Source organism: Notolepis coatsorum (genome assembly GCF_963971535.1).
Source record: "Notolepis coatsorum genome assembly, chromosome: 13".
NCBI classification, from domain to species: domain Eukaryota; kingdom Metazoa; phylum Chordata; class Actinopteri; order Aulopiformes; family Paralepididae; genus Notolepis; species Notolepis coatsorum.
In genome coordinates, this window is record NC_140177.1 from 81,895,506 (window position 1) to 81,914,666 (window position 19,161).

Genomic DNA, 19,161 nt, shown 5'->3' on the forward strand with positions numbered 1-19,161 from the left:
CATTGTCTAATTTTATTATTTTAAGATTGGACATTGATTAAACAATACTTTACAGTAGGGTTGACCCCTATTAATCGATTAGTCGACTAATTGGTCGAAAGGAGCCGTAGTCGACTGCCAACCTCTTAGTCGAATACAAAAAAAAAATATTTATAAAAAAATATTTTTTTTATCATTCTTTCCAAAAGAAGCGGCCTAGAAGCGTGGCTAACGCTAATGGCACGCATACCAGAGGCTAACTGACTAAGAAAACAGGCACAGAAAGAGGATTTCACCCATCTAATGAACACACTAGACTAGACAAATATCGAGATGTATCCATCAGTGGACCAATTGCATGCTTTTGCAGAGGACAAGAAGCCTTCAGTCGACTCCTTCAGACATTAAGAACCCCCCACAGCCCAAATGGAATGATACAAAAAAATCATAGTCGACTATCCAAATCCTTAGTCGGGGACAGCCCTACTTTACAGTAAAGGTCAGTCCAATGTTTATGTTTTCATTGTGGACAAAAAATTTGAGTTTGTGAAGGTCTGGCAATACTGTTTGATTATTATTTTATGTAAGATTAGTAAGGGTTTCGTTTTTCAGGGGAAAGAAACTAACAAAACAATGGTATACTTCCTATAATACCAAGCTCTGCCCTATTCTCTTGATGCTCCAATCACAAGTTTAAGTTTATTTGATTTTTTACCCAGGGACAGTGCACATTAATCCACATCTTCAGTTTCCACATCAATGTAAATGTGCCAGAGTTAGCTAATGAGCTAGTTTTCATCTGTAGTCCCTGACTCCCTGCTAAGAGGTGGTGCTTATTACAATTTCCTCTCATTTGGGCAGACAACCTCAGAACATTTATTTGATATATATATTTTTATAAACTTTAGCCCGATGGCAGCGCTGGAGAAAAGGTCTCCGGGTGAGTAGGACTCCTCTTGTGCCGAATTTCATAAAAAGTGACCGGTCGGACTCTGTTCTATGGGCTGCCTTAGACAACTACTAATAAATAATACAAATGACAATGTACAATAGCAATTGGCCCCTAATAAGCCACATTGTAAGCTACCAAAGAAATCCCAGAAGTATCACCATGGCACCAGTGCACCATAGGTTAGAATAGGAGCACTTTTAAGGAAGATCTTACTCTGGCTAATTTCCCCCACAGTATTAAATTTACCAAATACCAACGTTTTTTTTCTGAATATAAACAAGCATCTCCTTAAGCTGAACACCTGAGACAATACTCAATTTGGTGAGGTCATGACAAATCCTGGAGCTGCTCGATGAAACAGTGAATGAATAGTGGAACAACTCCTTGGGCACTATGACAGCAGCTATGGTGATGGGTAAATGTAAAAATGTAGGTAAACCCTACACTTCAATTAAACTAATTTGGATGCATCAGGTTGAATTAACATTCTATGAGCCCATAATAAAGTCAGTCACTAATTCACCGTCAATGGACAAACTCCAAAAAGTGTCACTTGATGACATCAAATTCAACTAAAGGGGTTCTTCCAAGTATGACTTGTCATGTGTTGCTTAAGATTTCCCTTCAAACAAAATCGTTTCCCACAAACTGTACAACTAAATGGTTTCTCCCCAGTATGAGTTCTCACATGTCCTATACAATTGTTAATAGAAGCAAATATTTTACCACAAAGGTTACATGTCCTGTGACCTAGAAGGTGATCTTTCAAGCTCTCTGTAGGCTCTAAATGTTTTCCACACAAACCACAGCCCATTGGATGGACCCTAACATGTCCCATTAAGGACATCTTAGTAGGAAACATATTTCCACACACTTGACAAGAAACAGTGTATGGAGTTTGATTTGATGACTTCAGCTTATGGTCCCTTGATCTGTGGAATGTCTTGCTAATAGATAAACTGTGTCCTTTCACATTCTGTGTCTTTGATTTCAGTGAGTTTGAGTCTGATTGAGGTTCTCTCCAATCATCACCACTGTATGCATGAGTTTCAGAATAGTGTGAAGAGAGAAGCTGGCCATCACCAGACAATTCTAAATCATGAGTTGGATCAAAGTTCCTGGCTGGTACCAATACTCTATTGCAGTCCTCCCCCTCGAGTTCTGGTTCCGTCTGTCCTGTTGATGTGCAGGGTAGAGGGTTTTCTTCTCTGTTGTCCTCTGTTGGCGTTTGACTGATCTGGGAGCACAGAGTCCCCTCTTCATCATGTTCACTCTTCACAGGGACAAGAGGGAATGTGATCTCTGTGATATCAGCCTCCTCCGGCTCGTAAAGCTGCTCTCCACCCCGAGTGGTCCAGAGATGGTTCTGTTCTTCTTTAATGTGTGGAGGCTCTGAATCCATCTGGTCCAGATCAGGACAGGAAATTAGCTCCAGAGGGTCTGGAAGGAGGAGCAATAAATGAAAGAAACAGAAATGAAAGCCATTACATATTTTAAATGACATACAAGTAATTAAGAAGTAAGTAAGTAGGCTAAATTGTACAAGACACTAATGATCTGCCTAAGTGTGTTTCCAAAGCTTAAATTTATTCATTTGAGTGTGTAAAATGCTATTCTGTAAGAGTAACATATAGGTTTTTGGCTTATGGGACATTTTCATTAATCTATGGACATTTCCACATGTCCGTATTGATGATCATGACATTTGCATCTGGAATATTACTAAATACAGTAGGCTGTCTTGATACAAAACCTTTGCTATTTTGGAGGAGTAGCTTATAATAGCCTGTTCTGTGTGCCACATCTCAAATACTGATCACTCTGACCTAAATTAGAAAAAGCTAAATGCCCACTTGCATGCAGGCTACTTTTGGTAAAACAAAAACAACATAATAACCTGTTAATTACATTTTATTTTTAGAAAACTATTTTCCATAAAGGCTCTTTCATGAATTAATACTCAAGGTAGTAAACCTACAAGCACACAAAAAAACATGATTGACATAAAATCCATTAAAAAAGTTCCCTATCCTTTGTGTGTGCATGTGTGTTTTAGCTTTAGCTATCTCAAAAGAAACACGAATCTCCTCTAACGCTTGCGGTAGGTTACATGATACCGGCATAAACCTAGGAAACACACTCGCTTAAAAAAATTCAAAATTCCACCAACATAGCTTACCTGTTGTACACGTGTTTATTTTTTCTGAATTTAAGGCAACATTCAGAAGCTGGCGCTGACGATCGATTTCCTCTTCATAATGTGTTATGGTTTTTTCAAAAAACCCAAATATCTCCGCAGCGGCCGCATTTAGTCTCTCGTTGACCAAGGTTTTAAGTATATGAATTCTAGACATATTGAGCGGATAAAACAACAAAAAAAAACAATAACACAGATGTACCGTAATGACTGGATTCAATCACACACTCTGTGTGTGCGCGTGGATTAAAGTTCTCCTTCGATAAAACGGATTTCCGTCATTTGGTCCGAAGAGAAAAAAATGGTAAGTGGGTAGAGGGGGCGACAGAGAGCTTGTGTTTAGCACGGATTGTTATTACTGTCGCACAACCGCGTGATTACCAAAGGTAGCCGCATTTCTGGCAGACGTTTCTGGTCATGTGACATGTGCGCCCAATCGCGTGACGAGCTGTGTCTTTGCCCATTTCCGCGTCGAACAGCCTGCAAACTACCTGGCGTTCTATCGCCATGCTCTAAGACAAACTCTAACCTTAACCAACTTCGAAAGAGTGCCTAAGCTTAACCGTCGAAAGAACTTGCCGTCACGCTCTAAGACAAACTCTAACCTTAACCAACTTCGAAGAGTGCCTAAGCTTAACCAGTGTAGAAACGGGCGTCGGCCAATCAGAGAGCGTCTGCCAGAAATGCGGCTACCTTTGGTAATCACGCCGCACAACCACCTCCATTACCAATTTAAATCAATCAATCAATCATGACATCAGCGTCAGTACCTGAAGGTGTGCATGGCCAACTGCATACTACTAGCCTAGTTTAAACCTCAGGGAGATGTGTTTTTGGCCAATGGCTAGCTGATCTGTACGTGCTTCTATTTATTTGTGCTAGGCTTACTAGGCTAGCTTGCAGTCGGAACGCAAAGAGGGATTGATTGATTGATTGATTGAACATTTTATTAACAGATTGCAGAATGGGTACAATACAGTACAGCTCAATACACACAATTGTTAAGGGGATGCAGACCAGAGAAAGACTTTCGTCTTGTTTACATCAGGGTCCCCCATTTTCAATTCATCATAACATGACATACATGACATACAGATAGACAGTACTGCTACATCTATACATTTATGACATACCAGATTTACAAATACAGTATTGTTTGTGATACAAAAATAGTCTAAAAAAGAGAGTATGCATTTGGGTAGGTGGGGGTAACTGTACATTGGATTATCGACAAAACCTTACTTGGTCCCAAGATGGTCTCGTGTATTATTGGGTCTTGAATTTGACTCTCTTCCTCACTGGGAGCCAATGGAGAGAGACAAGGACTGGGGAGATGTGGTCCCTCATTCTGGTGCCTGAGACCAGCCTGGCAGCAGCATTTTGGACGCGCTGGAGGTGGTAGATGGTTTTGTCGGGAAGACCAGACTAGAGGGAATTACAATAGTCAAGTCGTGAGAAAATTAGCATGAGGATGACTTTCTGAAGGTCGCTGGGGGAGAGGAAAGACTTGATTTTTGTATAAAAAAAAGTCCAAGGTTTCTCAAACTGGGTTTCACCAAGGAGGAGAGGCTTCCCGTGTTCTTCTTACGCAGAACATTGCCTATCAAGTACAAGGAATTTATCTTAGTAATCAAATCCATATCCAATGGTATATGAATGAAAAACTATATAACCCCTAAAATCATGAGGTTGTCATGGCTTGTTCCTTTTAGATTCTTCATCACAAAGAAAATGAGAGAAATACACCTGAAAATATTACATAACATATATCCAAAACTATATTTTTCTTTAGACGTTAACAAATGTACTTTCTGTAAGGCTGAACAAGTGTAACTAATTTGTTCTATGGTTGCACATATAGTATTACATTACTTTTGAAATTTCTATATTGTGCAAAACATCACATTATCATAGAATAATATCACTTATTTACTTATACAATTGTTAACTTGTTTTATTTGATCCTTTAAGTCTCTTAAATTTGTAACATAAGAAATGCACGTCAATAGTTAAGATTTGATACATTTATCTGAAGACGTAACATATTATTTATCTAGTTGTATGACTAAATGTTTGTATATGTTTACAAAAATAAATACATAAAAAAAAGATTTCCACAGTAGTCTACTCTATGGGATCACTGGAATAGCACAATATAGGGTCGGTTTTAGGGTGGATTTTCACTATATCCACAGGGCTGAGTCCATGGATTTGAGTTCCCTCTCAGGCAGCACAGGAAAGAGAAATTATCAATCAAGCTTTATTTATACACACACATTTGCACATTTCGTACAGAGTTGCAATGCAATGAGCTTGAGGGAAAATAAATGTGTAAAATATACAAGATTAAAAGAGGGTATAAAAAGATATAATAAATGGTGGTTAATGGTCAAGTAGCTACTTATATACAAGCAAAGGTAAAAAGGTCTTAAGCCTTAGTTTTAAAGTATCAACAGTGTGTGTTGTCCTCAGGTGGACTGTTCCAGTGCTCTGGGTCATATACGAGTTGAAGCCAGCCTCACCATGTATTACTTTTGCACTTACTGGAATTACTAAAGGTCTTGTGCAAGAGGAGCTACATGCTTCATTTAAGATTTAACTCAAACACTTATCAGGTAGGTATTCTGGGGTAAGGCCATATGGTTTTAAAAACTAGCAGAATAATCTTAAAATCAATAGAAAGCCAATGCAGGGACCTTGGCACTCTGGTGGTATGGGCTCTTGGTCGATTTGTGATTTGTAGTAACAGTAATTGATCTGTGTCAGAGAACAAGGGCCTGACTGACGATATTCTTTAAATTGTAAAAGGCCTGTCTGTTTCCTGTGATGAGATGTCTGTTTGCATGTGGTATACACAATACACATCCGTTTCCTGTGATGAGCCGTCTGTATGCCTGTGCTACTTCTATTTCCTGTGATGAGCCGTCTACCTGTACTACTTCTATTTGCTGTGATGAGCCGTCTGTCTGCCTGTGCTACTTCTATTTCCTGTGATGAGCCGTCCGTCTGCCTGTGCTACACACAGTAGGTCTGTTTTCTGTTATTATAGTACCTCAAACGAAGAACCATATAACTCCATTCTCTAAAGTCGGTAAGTTGGGAGTGTTGTGTACACATTCATAGTTAAAGACAGTAATGGTTGAGTAATTTCTTCATTTATATCACATTCACACCCCAAGTGATATGGATTGACTCTACAACTAAGAATACAAATGTCATCTCAAGGGTTCAATTTACAGCAAAAAGGCAGCGTTGCTCGTTGCTGCCTCCAGCTTCACCTGCTACTGCTCTCTGCTACTGCAGCACTGTGACACTTGTGTTTTCTCTCCCGTATGGATTCTCATGTGTGTCTTCAGTTGATCACTCAGACCAAATCCTCTGCCACAAACTGGGCAACTAAAGGGTTTTTCTCCCGTATGAATTGTCATGTGTCTCATCAATTTCCCTTTAAGACCAAAACTTTTGCTACAAACGGCACAACTAAAGGGTTTGTCCCCGGTATGACTCGTCATGTGTTTCTTAAGATTTCCCTTCAAACTAAATTGTTTCCCACAAACTGTACAACTTCCCCCGTATGAGTTCTCACGTGTTGTATACAATTGTTAATAGAACCAAATATTCGACCACAAAAGTTACATGTCTTGTGAGCTATATGGTGACTTTTCAAACTCTCTGAAGGCTCTAAACGTTTGCCACACAAACCACAATCCCTTGAATGGACTTTAACGTGCCTCGTCAAAGACAGCTTCGTGGGGAAGAAACATCCACACACTTTACAGCGAGGAAAGGATGAGGTTTGACTTGACGATTTACGCTCATTGTCTCCTGATCTGTTGGAGGTCTTGCCGAGAGACACAAAAAGTCTTGTTTGATTTCAGTGAGTCTGAACCTGACTGAGGTTCTCCTCACCACTGAATTCAGTCTCTGTTTCAGAATAGTGTGAAGAGAAAAGCTGGCCATCACCAGACAATTCTAAATCATGAGTTGGATCAAAGTTCCTGGCTGGTTCCAATACTCTATTGCAGTCCTCCGCTTTGACTTCTGGTTCCGTCTGTCCTGTTGATGTGGAGGGTAGAGGGTTTTCTTCTCTGTTGTCCTCTGTTGGCGTTTGACTGATCTGGGAGAACAGAGTCCCCTCTTCATCATGTTCACTCTTCACAGGGACAAGAGGGAATGTGATCTCTGTGATATCAGCCTCCTCCGGCTCGTGAAGCTGCTCTCCACCCCGAGTGGTCCAGAGACGGTTCTGTTCCTCTTTAATCTGTGGAGGCTCTGGGTCCACTTGCTCCAGATCAGAACTCCATTTCTCCTGCTCATTGGGAAATTCCTCTTCGTAGGAAGTTAGCTCTGATGAGTCTGAAGGGAGGAGCAAGAAATTAAAAGAAACGTAAATATTCAGCCATTAAATATCTGAAATTACATATTTCAAATAAGTAGTTATACCATGGCCTGGATGAATAATCTTTTCTGATTGGCTGGCAGAATATGCAGCAGGCCAATGGTTGGATATTACTCAACATTGTAAAACATGTTTTTTTTTATGAATTAGATATTTGAGGAGCCTAATAATAGAGACTTTCATTCATAATTCTTTTTTTATCCATGCCTGTTTTACAAGGACCATAAACTGTCATACTCCTTGCTGTTTCACAGAGGCTGTCAGTGGACCATGTCAGAAGCACTGATCATGGGACCGTCACGGTCCTACTGTTAGACGTCAATAGTAGTGTCTCTGTGGCAAGGTTTACAGTAATGTTGCTGACCAGGTAGGATGTGCTTCATCTTGCTATTCTTGCGCTCTCTGGCAGTGGTGATCTTACATCAAAAACTGAATTGTTTTGCGCTGCTGTGTTTTACACATGTATATTTAGTAGGGGTGTAACGGTACACAAAAACCACGGTACGGTATGCGTACCTCAGTTTTGAAGTCACGGTTCGGTACGGGTTTTCGGTACAGTGGGGGAAAGTTTGGCTTTCCATGTTCCACTCAGGTGTAGTGTGCAGTAACTAATTGTACTTGTAGGGCTGTCAACGAATATTCTATATTTAAATTAATAATCGACTTGTAAAAAAAATTATATATACCGTATATATATTAGATTGTGTAAAAAACAGCCCCCGGTGGCCGGTCGTTAGTGGTTAACATACCGTTGTATTCGTTCGGTACACAGCCGTTCGGTATGGTACGGTACACACTACACACTGAAACGGTTCGGTACGGATACGTGTACCTTTACACCCCTAATATTTAGCATAATCCCTTCATCATATCATGGTACATCCCGTCCTAGCAATTCAACTCGAAACAATGGCTACTTGAGGCTACAACTGACCAGCATATTTATTTACTTGTAGGTGTGCATTATTATATAAATACTGCCAACTTGAAAAAGATTAAATATATTACGATTTGTAAACATACACATGTTTATAAAAAAGACTAGGCTTGCCTAGTACAGCTGGACCCAACAGCAAACCCTCAGCTCGGAACTCGGCAGAATCTGCACATGGCTCGCTGATAACAAACTATTATTACCAGGGCTTGACATTAAGGCTGGTCCTATTGTCCGGGACAAGTAAAAAAGAAATTTCGGACAAGCATAATACAATTGAACTTGTCCGACTGGACAAGTAAAAAAAAAAAAAAAAAAAATATATATATATATATATATATATATAATATATATATATATATATATATATATATATATTCCCCAAACGAATAGTAACGTTATTTCATCTGATCAGAAAGTGCCTGTCTCACAGTGTCACACTGGAAACTATCAATCTCTGTACGTCAATATTACTTGTCCCGGACAAACGGCGAGCTCTTCTGAGTGCTCGCTTAGTTGACACTGACAGTAGCACGAGACCCGCGAAAATATCAGAATGTTTAATAGAATGTTTAATAAAAGTTGGTTGTTTTGTTGTTACCTGTTGATCTAATGTGCCTATTGTTAAAAGAAATTATTTCAAATAAAAATACAATTATTTATGGCAATAACAACTATACCGTAATAACAACTATACAACTATAGGCGTAGACCAGGGTTTAACCCCTGGTCGTCAAGAGAGAGGGGAGATGAGAAAGATGAGCTGGTGCTGATGGCGAGTGAAGCTGAGCTGGAGGACTGATCATACAGTATATACCCCACACACAAATGCACACACACTGTGTATAAGTTATTAAATCATAATAATTGTCCAAATCTCTTGTCGGTTTTATTAATAGGCCTTTATTTTCACATGTACATTTCGGACAAGTAAGTTTCGCTTTCGGACAAGTAAAATATCTGAGCCACTTGTCCGAAAAAAAGTTAATGTCAAGCCCTGATTACACCTGGGTAAAACAGAGTCCATTCTCTTCTGATCAAATAACAAACTCAGCAAGACCGACGGCTTCTCAGTTACAGTGGGTGACAATACCTAGGTTCCATCCTAGAGGCAGGGCTGTACGCTAAGCTTTTTCACTAGGGGCACACTTGCCCCTAAATGAGAAATTTAGGGGCACAGAATATTTTTTAGGGGCACATTTTTAAAGAACAATTTTACCATTATAGTGCAAAAAAATATGTTCCTCCTGCCTCATTACTGTGGTCCTTTTATTTAACATTTAAGTGCGTTTGTTTTCAGGTTTGTATCTTTTATAATGAACCAACTGAGAAAGTGTGTAAATCACTAATAGAACAAAAACAACAAACTGTGTGTGTGTGACTGTGCGCGCGCTTGTGTAGTGCTCCTTGAATGAGATCACCACAACACACACACACCATTGCATTAATCAGGAGGACAAGAAACTCTGCATACCTTTGTTTCACAATGAAAAGTGCTTTATAAATTAAATGAATTATTATTATTGTAAATAACCCCATGAAAGGTTTATTATTTTTATGGGTAATTACCTGCTTCATATTTGTAATGTTACTGGTTTCAGGGTGTGCCTAAAGTGATCAATGTGTTGGGCCGTTTATAGAGATCTATGCCAATGAATGTTTATCCGGGACTTTTTTTTATAAGAATTGAGAGGCCTACTACGGTATTTGTATAATGTGACCTTTATTTTGAAAACCGTGTTGCGACGCAACCTTGTTTAAGTTTGTGCTTTTGACAGTGAAATGTTCAGTTCAACTTAGCTCGAAGGAAAGACTCTAATCTAAAAGGTTTAAGTGACCCGTATGAGGCTCTTACGGTGGGACTTTGATTGTTTATAGAAGAGGAATGTAATACTATGCAAAACGAGAAATAAACAGTGATTTTACCAGCAGTAAGTTGCAAGCCACTTTCATACGGGGAACCGTGACAATTATTAGCATCATCTTATTTGCATATTGTCTCATTATTAGATAGATAGGTTGATACTTTATTGATCCCCGGAGGGAAATTTAAGTAGACAGTATTTCACGTCCTAATAGTGGGCTACTACTCACCTAAATGCATGGCTGAACTGAACGTTAGAAGTGTGTCCGTCCCCATCAATCATCACTGCCAGGTCCGACTTAATTTCACCGGCTATGGTCTCTCATCATCTCTCCACATCGGACGTGGTTGTCATAAGATGGACTGCTATCCGCTCCGTTGTTCTTGCAGAGCAAAATCAGCGGCTTAAACTTATTGAAAGGAAGTTCTTCTTTGGCGATGCAATAGGCCACATTCAGTGTCGTTTAGATTGTTCGCTAGGAACTATGGGATTTGGTGTTGGATGTCTATGGACTCTACCAGACGGGGACATGGTATTTAATCGCACAATAGACTACAACTACCAAGTATATAGCGTGACCCAGATTCACTTCACACGCAAAACCTTTTCCCCCCACACGGGCTATCGCAGTAAATTCATTCATTGCCGACAGATTTTTTCATAGCACCGGGCATTATGTCGCACTGTACAGCCCTGGTTGTAGGCTAATGTTTTACTATTTTTTTAATTAATTTAGGAGTGAAATGCGAATGAAGGGTTGAAATCACTACTCGCAAGGTTGCCCCCAAATATTATTTACCACTCGTACGGGCCAAATTAAGGGGTAATTTGCGATAATCTCGTCGCAGTGTACAGCCCTGAGAGGCAAATCTTTCCTGTGACAAAATGACATCCAAGGTAATAAAAAAAAGTCAACCAACGAACTCGATTCTTGTACCGGATCTCCTCTCTGGTAAACAAGAATACCCTGAAGACTCTGGCAGGAGCACTCATTCAAGGGTACTACGACTATGCTTGCACCTCATGGTACCAAAGCACCTCAAAGGCGCTAAAAACAAAAATTACAAACATCTCAAAACAAACTGGTCAGACTACTGCTTGACCTGACTCCTATAACCCACCTCACCCCTGCCCACATTGACAACCTATAGGATGGCTTAGAGTAGACGACAGAGTACAGCAACTTGCAATGGGCCTGGTCTACAAGATACACTACACGACCAAGGTACCCATGTACATGTCAAAATACTTCCCAAAGGTCAGTGAATACCACGATCACAACACCAGAGGGAGCTCCACAAATCATGTTAAACCCAGATTCGGCTCAAACAAGGGATTAACACGTTTCGCAATTATGCCACATCAATGTGGAACGCCCTACCCAAAGCTGTAAAGGAATGTGAATCACTACCCACTTTCAAAAGCACTCTCAAAGAACACCTACGGGAGACTGCAATTCGAAACTGGCCCCTACAAATGTCCAGTACACAGGTAAATCAAACGGGGCTTTTGTTTGACTAACTAACACTGAATATTAAATTGTGACTGTTATTTGTATTTCAGCTTATTGTTATTGTTTTGTTTGGCTCGAGTGTCAAGAAACCAGTTTTAATTTAATAAATGTTTTCTTAATGTTCACACAATTGCTGTGTAATATAATTGTTTATTGCTATTTTAAGTCAATACTGTGTGAGGAATCAACTGGAGTTCAAATATTGATGTTTTGAATATTCTGGTACGGCATGGCTGCAATTTCTGTATTCATTTCTAATTACGCGTCGTCATAACTTTTATTCTATTGAACCTAGAATGGTGATGTTGCTGCCTGTACCTAGGTTTTCATGAATGAGTAATTGAATAGAAATAATAAACATGATTGGAGCATATCTTATATGATATTTCACACAAAAGAGACAATAAATATGTGGAGAACTAGAGTTAGATATGAGAACTGTAAACAACAGTTGATTGTGAAGAACGTCCTCCTCGTCACGAGGAAGGATCTGCTGCATCTCGGCAGCCAGCACCCACCCACTGACCAAGGGAAAAAAGTATTGCTTCTCGGAGCTGATGAAAAAAACAGCTTCAATCATAGTAACTCGCCGCCGCATTTTTTGGCAGTAACGGTAACGGCGTTATTAAGATTGGAAGAGTAATCCGTTAGATTACTCGTTACTGAAAAAACGAACACTCCTCTGTAAACCTCGAGCCCCTTCCTTTGGTGACTGACTGTGACGATGCACCTTGTTGGCCCCCGAGTGAACAGTCCACAGTGAGTCCCTTGCTGCTCCTCAATGGCAAACCAACCTAGATTTACCCTGAAGAACTGGTCCTACCCAAACCGTTGGTTATACAAGTATCACAGAGACATTTCAAAGGTCGGCGTTGCTAATAAACATTTTAAATAATAATACTAGGACCGCTACTATTCCTAATTTATGCAAATGACATGTCGTCAGCTTGTGACTGCAACTTGTTCCTGTTTGCGGACGACTCAGCCCTGCTGGTCTCTGACAAGAACAAGTTACAGGTTGAAAAAGCCCTCAGCTCGGAACTAGGCAAAATCTGCATATGGCTCGCCGACAACAAACTATCATTACACATGGGCAAAACAGAGTCCATTCTCTTCGGTTCAAATAACAAACTCAGCAAGACCGACGGCTTCTCGGTTACAGTGGGTGACAATATTATCACAAGGAAAGATGAAATTACCTACCTGGGTTCCATCCTAGAGGCTAATCTTTCCTGTGACAAAATGGCATCCAATGTAATAAAAAAAGTCAACCAACGAACGCGATTCTTTTTTTTTTTAAATTTTTTTTATTATTGCAAAACAAAACTTATTAAAAGTCAGTACTCAACACACAATGTATAATGAAACTTTCAGTAAAGGAACGCGATTCTTGTACCGGATCTCCTCTCTGGTAAACAAGAATACCCTGAAGACTCTGGCAGGAGCACTCATTCAAGGGTACTACGACTATGCTTGCACCTCATGGTACCAAAGCACCTCAAAGGCACTAAAAAACAAATTACAAACATCTCAAAACAAGCTAGTCAGACTACTACTTGACCTGACTCCTAGAACCCACCTCACCCCTGCCCACTTTGACAACCTAGGATGGCTTAGAGTAGACGACAGAGTACAGCAACTTGCAATGGGCCTGGTCTACAAGATACACTACGCGACCAAGGTACCCATGTACATGTCAAAATACTTCCCAAAGGTCAGTGAATACCACGATCACAACACCAGAGGGAGCTCCACAAATCATGTAAAACCCAGATTCGGATCAAACAAGGGACTAAACACGTTTCGCAATTATGCCACATCAATGTGGAACGCCCTGCCTAAAGCTGTAAAGGAATGTGAATCACTACCCACCTTCAAAAACACTCTCAAAAAACACCTACGTGAGACTGCAATTCGAAACTGGCCCCTACAAATGTCCTAACCTAGTTGTACAGTAAATGACCAAGTAAGGCTTTGTCAATATTCAAATGTACAGTGTAAAATGTGTGTGTGTCCCCTTCCCAACCCCCCCCCCCCCCCCCACCTCCAATGTACAGCCCTCACCCAACCCACCCAACCCCACCCCACCCAACCAACCTCCTCCAATGTACAGTTTCTATGCCAAATGTATATACACTCCTTTTCTGGACACTTTTGTATCACAAACAGTACTGTATTTGCAAATCTGATATGTCATAAATGTATAGATGTAGCAGTACTGTCTATCTGTATGTCATGTATGTCATATATGTTATGATGAATTGAAAATGGGGGACCCTGATGTAAACAAGTCGAAAGTCTTTCTCTGGTCTGCATCCCCTTAACAATTGTATGTATTGAGCTGTACTGTACTGTACCCATTCTGCAATCTGTTAATAAACTTTTCAATCAATCAATCACATACAGGCAGGCAGGCAGGCAGGCCGCGTGTCTCTGATGCCGTGCAGAGGTTCACGGTCGGTGACACCAGACCGGAGCTTGTTCAGTCTTTTGGCGCCACCTTGTGGCCATATTGATGTGTGTTGTTGTTTTGTTTGAGCTCCAGTATAAACACGACACTTCTATCTATCTGATCAGAGACACTCGGTGGTTGGTTAAAACATCATTCGGGAATAATAATACTAAAGTTCTTCTCTGTCTCCAGAACGTCTCTGAGGACGGGATCTTTAAAAAAAAAAATTGTATTGAAACATGGATTTTCCAGTTAAATGATACAAATTCACAAATCAATAATTATTTGAGGGGGGGAGCGATATTTTATAAAAGCTCTGGATGTATTATTAAAGAAAAAAAAGAATAGTCTACATAATACTGTAGGACACATTTTATCTATAGCAGCTTTAAGATTCTAACCGTTTCAAATGAACTAGGTGACTTAAGAGTTTCATCCTCTGTTATGAGAAATAAATTACAATTATGGAGAAGAGGTCGTTTCTTGATCAAGTATCAACAGGAGTTATGAAGAGCACGGAAACGATCCCTCCCTCCGTCGGAGCTGCTCTGGTCGTGACCTTTGTAGCAGCAGGTTAACAACTGCTGTTCTCACACTGGAATGTCGGCGGCGTTTTTACTCCAAAAGAAATGTTAATCTGATATTAGGATGTCTATTGTGTTTAATAAATGGATACTTGTGTCAAACCGTGTTGTTGTGTTGTGCTTCCTGCTTCAAGAACAGAACAGACCAATAGAGCCTGATATCTGTATTTAAACATGAATCCACTTCTGTATTTAAACATGAATCCACTTCTGTATTTAAACATGGAATCCACTTCTGTATTTAAACATGGAATCCACTTCTGTATTTAAACATGGAATCCACTTCTGTATTTAAACATGGAATCCACTTCTGTATCCACTTCTTTAAGTTCAAGTAGAAGTAGTCTTTTTTAAGTTCTGCAAGAAGAATCCCAGCAGCAGCAGCAGCAGCAGCAGCAGGATGAGACAGGAAGTGAGGTCATGTCAGTGACAGCAGCCTGTGGCATCATCATCATCATCATCATCATCATCATCGGTAAACAGGAAGTGAAATTTACCTGCAGGCTCCCTCCCTCCCTCAAGAAGAAGAACCTGCTGCTGGTGTTCTCAGCCAGCAGCAGCAGCAGCTAATCCATCCAGTCCAATCTATCGTCATCTTGTGCCTTTCTGTGTCATTTTGGCTAAACTTTTGTCCTCCACAGTGTTATCTATGATTGCAGATGATTATTTAGGAGATATGAACACGTTTTGTTGTGTAGTTAGATGTGTTTAGTAGTATGTGATGACTGAGCAGCACATGGTCCCATTCATTGCTGCTCCCATTCATTAGTCCCACACACACACACACACACACTGTCTGTCTGTCTGTCTGTCTGTCTGTCTGTCTGTCTGTCTGTCTGTCTGTCTGTCTGTCTGTCTGTCTGTCATTACTAGTCCATTCCAGACATAAATGCTGCATCATGTACAATTGATAGATGGGCTACTACTATTGATTACATCATGTACATGTTGTTGTGTGATGTTTCAGCAGCAGCAGCAGCAGCAGCAGCAGCTGTGGACAAGGAGGATTCAAGTGGTGGTCTTTCTTCAGACAGACAGACAGACAGAGTGGAACTGGAACGTCATCATATAGTGACTACAGTGAGTACATTGGTCAACTGCATGCAATGGGAACTTAAAGGAACCGGACAAAAAAAGAAAAAATCAAAATGTGATGGGGCTGGGCTCTGTTTAATTTGCCTTATTTTTTCCCGCCCTTTTTGTTAAAAAAAAACAAAAACAGTTTGGTTGATTGAGTGATTGAATGGATACAACTTTATGAACAGATTGCAGGATGGGTACAGTACAGTACAGCTCAATACATAAATTTGTTACGGGGATGTGCAGACCAGAGACAGACTTTGGTCTTGTTTACATCGGGGTCCCCCACAAACTCTAATAATAATAACTTTATTTGTATAGCACTAACAACTTCGAATGAGGGCCTAAGCTTCACCGTCGAAAGAACTTGCCGTCACGCTCTAAGACAAACTCTAACCTTAACCAACTTCGAAGAGTGCCTACGCTTAACCAGTGTAGGGAAGAAAAAAAAACTTGATTGATTGATTGATTGATTGATTGAAAACTTGATTAACAGATTGCATTTTCAATTCATCGTGACATTTATGACATACACTGTAAAAATAAATGTTTTTTCACAGGAAATTCACTGTATTATTTTACAGATTACCTTTGTTGTTCTACTTTAAGTGTAAATACCATACACATACAGTAAATGACCTTTTATCAAAATATTAACCATTAAATAAAGGTTGTAATCTGTAAATGTATTTGATTTTACTGTAATTTGACCAGAAGTATTTGGAAACCATTGATGCCAGACATTTACCGTTTTCTTGCAGCTTTTATTTCTTACAGTGTGTATATAGGGACATACATGACATACAGGTATATATAATATATACGTAAATGGCTGCATTTATATAGCGCTTTACAATTTGTTCCTCACATTTTACCCATTCACTCAGGCGTTCACACACCGACGGCACTTGGACACTAGGACACTTGGACACGCTGCCCGGGAGGAGCGGCAATCGAACCGGTAACCTTTCACTACCACACGACAGAAGGTTAACCTTTCACTACCACACGACAGCATGTTAACCCTTTCACTACCACACTACAGAAGGTTAACCCTTTCACTGCCATGTGACAGCCTGTTAACCCTTTCACTGCCACACTACAGCATGTTAACCCTTTCACTACCACACGACAGAAGGTTAACCTTTCACTACCACACGACAGCATGTTAACCCTTTCACTACCACACTACAGAAGGTTAACCCTTTCACTGCCATGTGACAGCCTGTTAACCCTTTCACTGCCACACTACAGCGGGTTAACCCTTTCACTGCCATGCAACAGCCTGTTAACCCTTTCACTGCCACACTACAGCGGGTTAACCCTTTCACTGCCACGTGACAGCGGGTTAACACTTTCACTGCCACGCGACAGCGGGTTAACCCTTTCACTGCCACCTGACAGCCTGTTAACCCTTTCACTGTCACGCAACAGCGGGTTAACCCTTTCACTACCACACTACAGAAGGTTAACCCTTTCACTACCACATTACAGACGGTTAACCCTTTCACTACCACACGACAGCATGTTAACCCTTTCACTACCACACTACAGAAGGTTAACCCTTTCACTACCACATTACAGACGGTTAACCCTTTCAGTGCCACGTGACAGCGGGTTAACCCTTTCACTGCACACCTGTCTCACTGCTCGCCTGTCTCACTGCTCGCCTGTCTCACTGCTCGCCTGTCTCGCTGCTCCCTGTCTCACTGCTCGCCTGTCTCACTGCTCGCCTGTCTCACTGCTCCCTGTCTCACTGCACACCTGTCTCACTGCTCGCCTGTCTCACTGCTCACCTGTCTCACTGCACACCTGTCTCACTGCTCCCTGTCTCACTGCACACCTGTCTCACTGCTCGCCTGTCTCACTGCACACCTGTCTCACTCACTCTCTCTCACTCTTAATCTCTCACTCTCTCTCACTCTTAATCTCTCACTCTTAATCTCTCACTCACTCTTAATCTCTCACTCTCTCTCACTCTTAATCTCTCACTCTTACTCTCTCACTCTCTCTCACTCTTAATCTCTCACTCTTAATCGCTCACTATCTCTCACTCTTAATCTCTCACTCTCTCTCACTCTTAATCTCTCACTCTCTCACTCGCTCTCACTCTTAATCTCTCACTCTTAATCGCTCACTCTCTCTCACTCTTAATCTCTCACTCTTAATCTCTCACTCTCTCACTCTTAATCGCTCACTCTCTCACTCTATCTCACTCTTAATCGCTCACTCTCTCTCACTCTTAATCTCTCACTCTCTCTCACTCTTAATATCTCACTCTCTCTCACTCTTAATCTCTCACTCTTAATCGCTCACTCTCTCTCACTCTTAATCTCTCACTCTTAATCTCTCACTCTTACTCTCTCACTCTCTCTCACTCTTAATCTATCACTCTTAATCTCTCACTCTCTCTCACTCTTAATCTATCACTCTTAATCTCTCACTCTCTCTCACTCTTAATCTCTCACTCTTAATCTCTCACTCTTAATCGCTCACTCTCTCTCACTCTTAATCTCTCACTCTTAATCTCTCACTCTATCTCACTCTTAATCTCTCACTCTCTCTCACTCTTAATCTCTCACTCTTAATCTCTCACTCTCTCTCACTCTTAATCTCTCACTCTTACTCTCTCACTCTCTCTCACTCTTAATATCTCACTCTTTCTCTCTCACTCTTACTCTATCACTCTTAATCTCTCACTCTTAATCTCTCACTCTTAATCTCTCACTCTCTCTCACTCTTAATCTCTCACTCTTACTCTCTCACTCTCTCTCACTCTTACTCTCTCACTCTTAATCTCTCACTCTTAATCTCTCACTCTTACTCTCTCACTCTCTCTCACTCTTACTCTCTCACTCTCTCTCACTCTTAATCTCTCACTCTTACTCTCTCACTCTCTCTCACTCTTAATCTCTCACTCTCTCTCACTCTTAATATCTCACTCTTAATCTCTCACTCTTAATATCTCACTCTTAATCTCTCACTCTCTCTCACTCTTAATCGCTCACTCTCTCTCACTCTTAATCTCTCACTCTTAATCTCTCACTCTTAATCTCTCACTCTCTCTCACTCTTAATCTCTCACTCTTACGCTCACTCTCTCTCACTCTTAATCTCTCACTCTCTCTCACTTTTAATCTCTCACCCTTACTCTCTCACTCTCTCTCACTCTTAATCGCTCACTCTTACTCTCTCACTCTTTCTCTC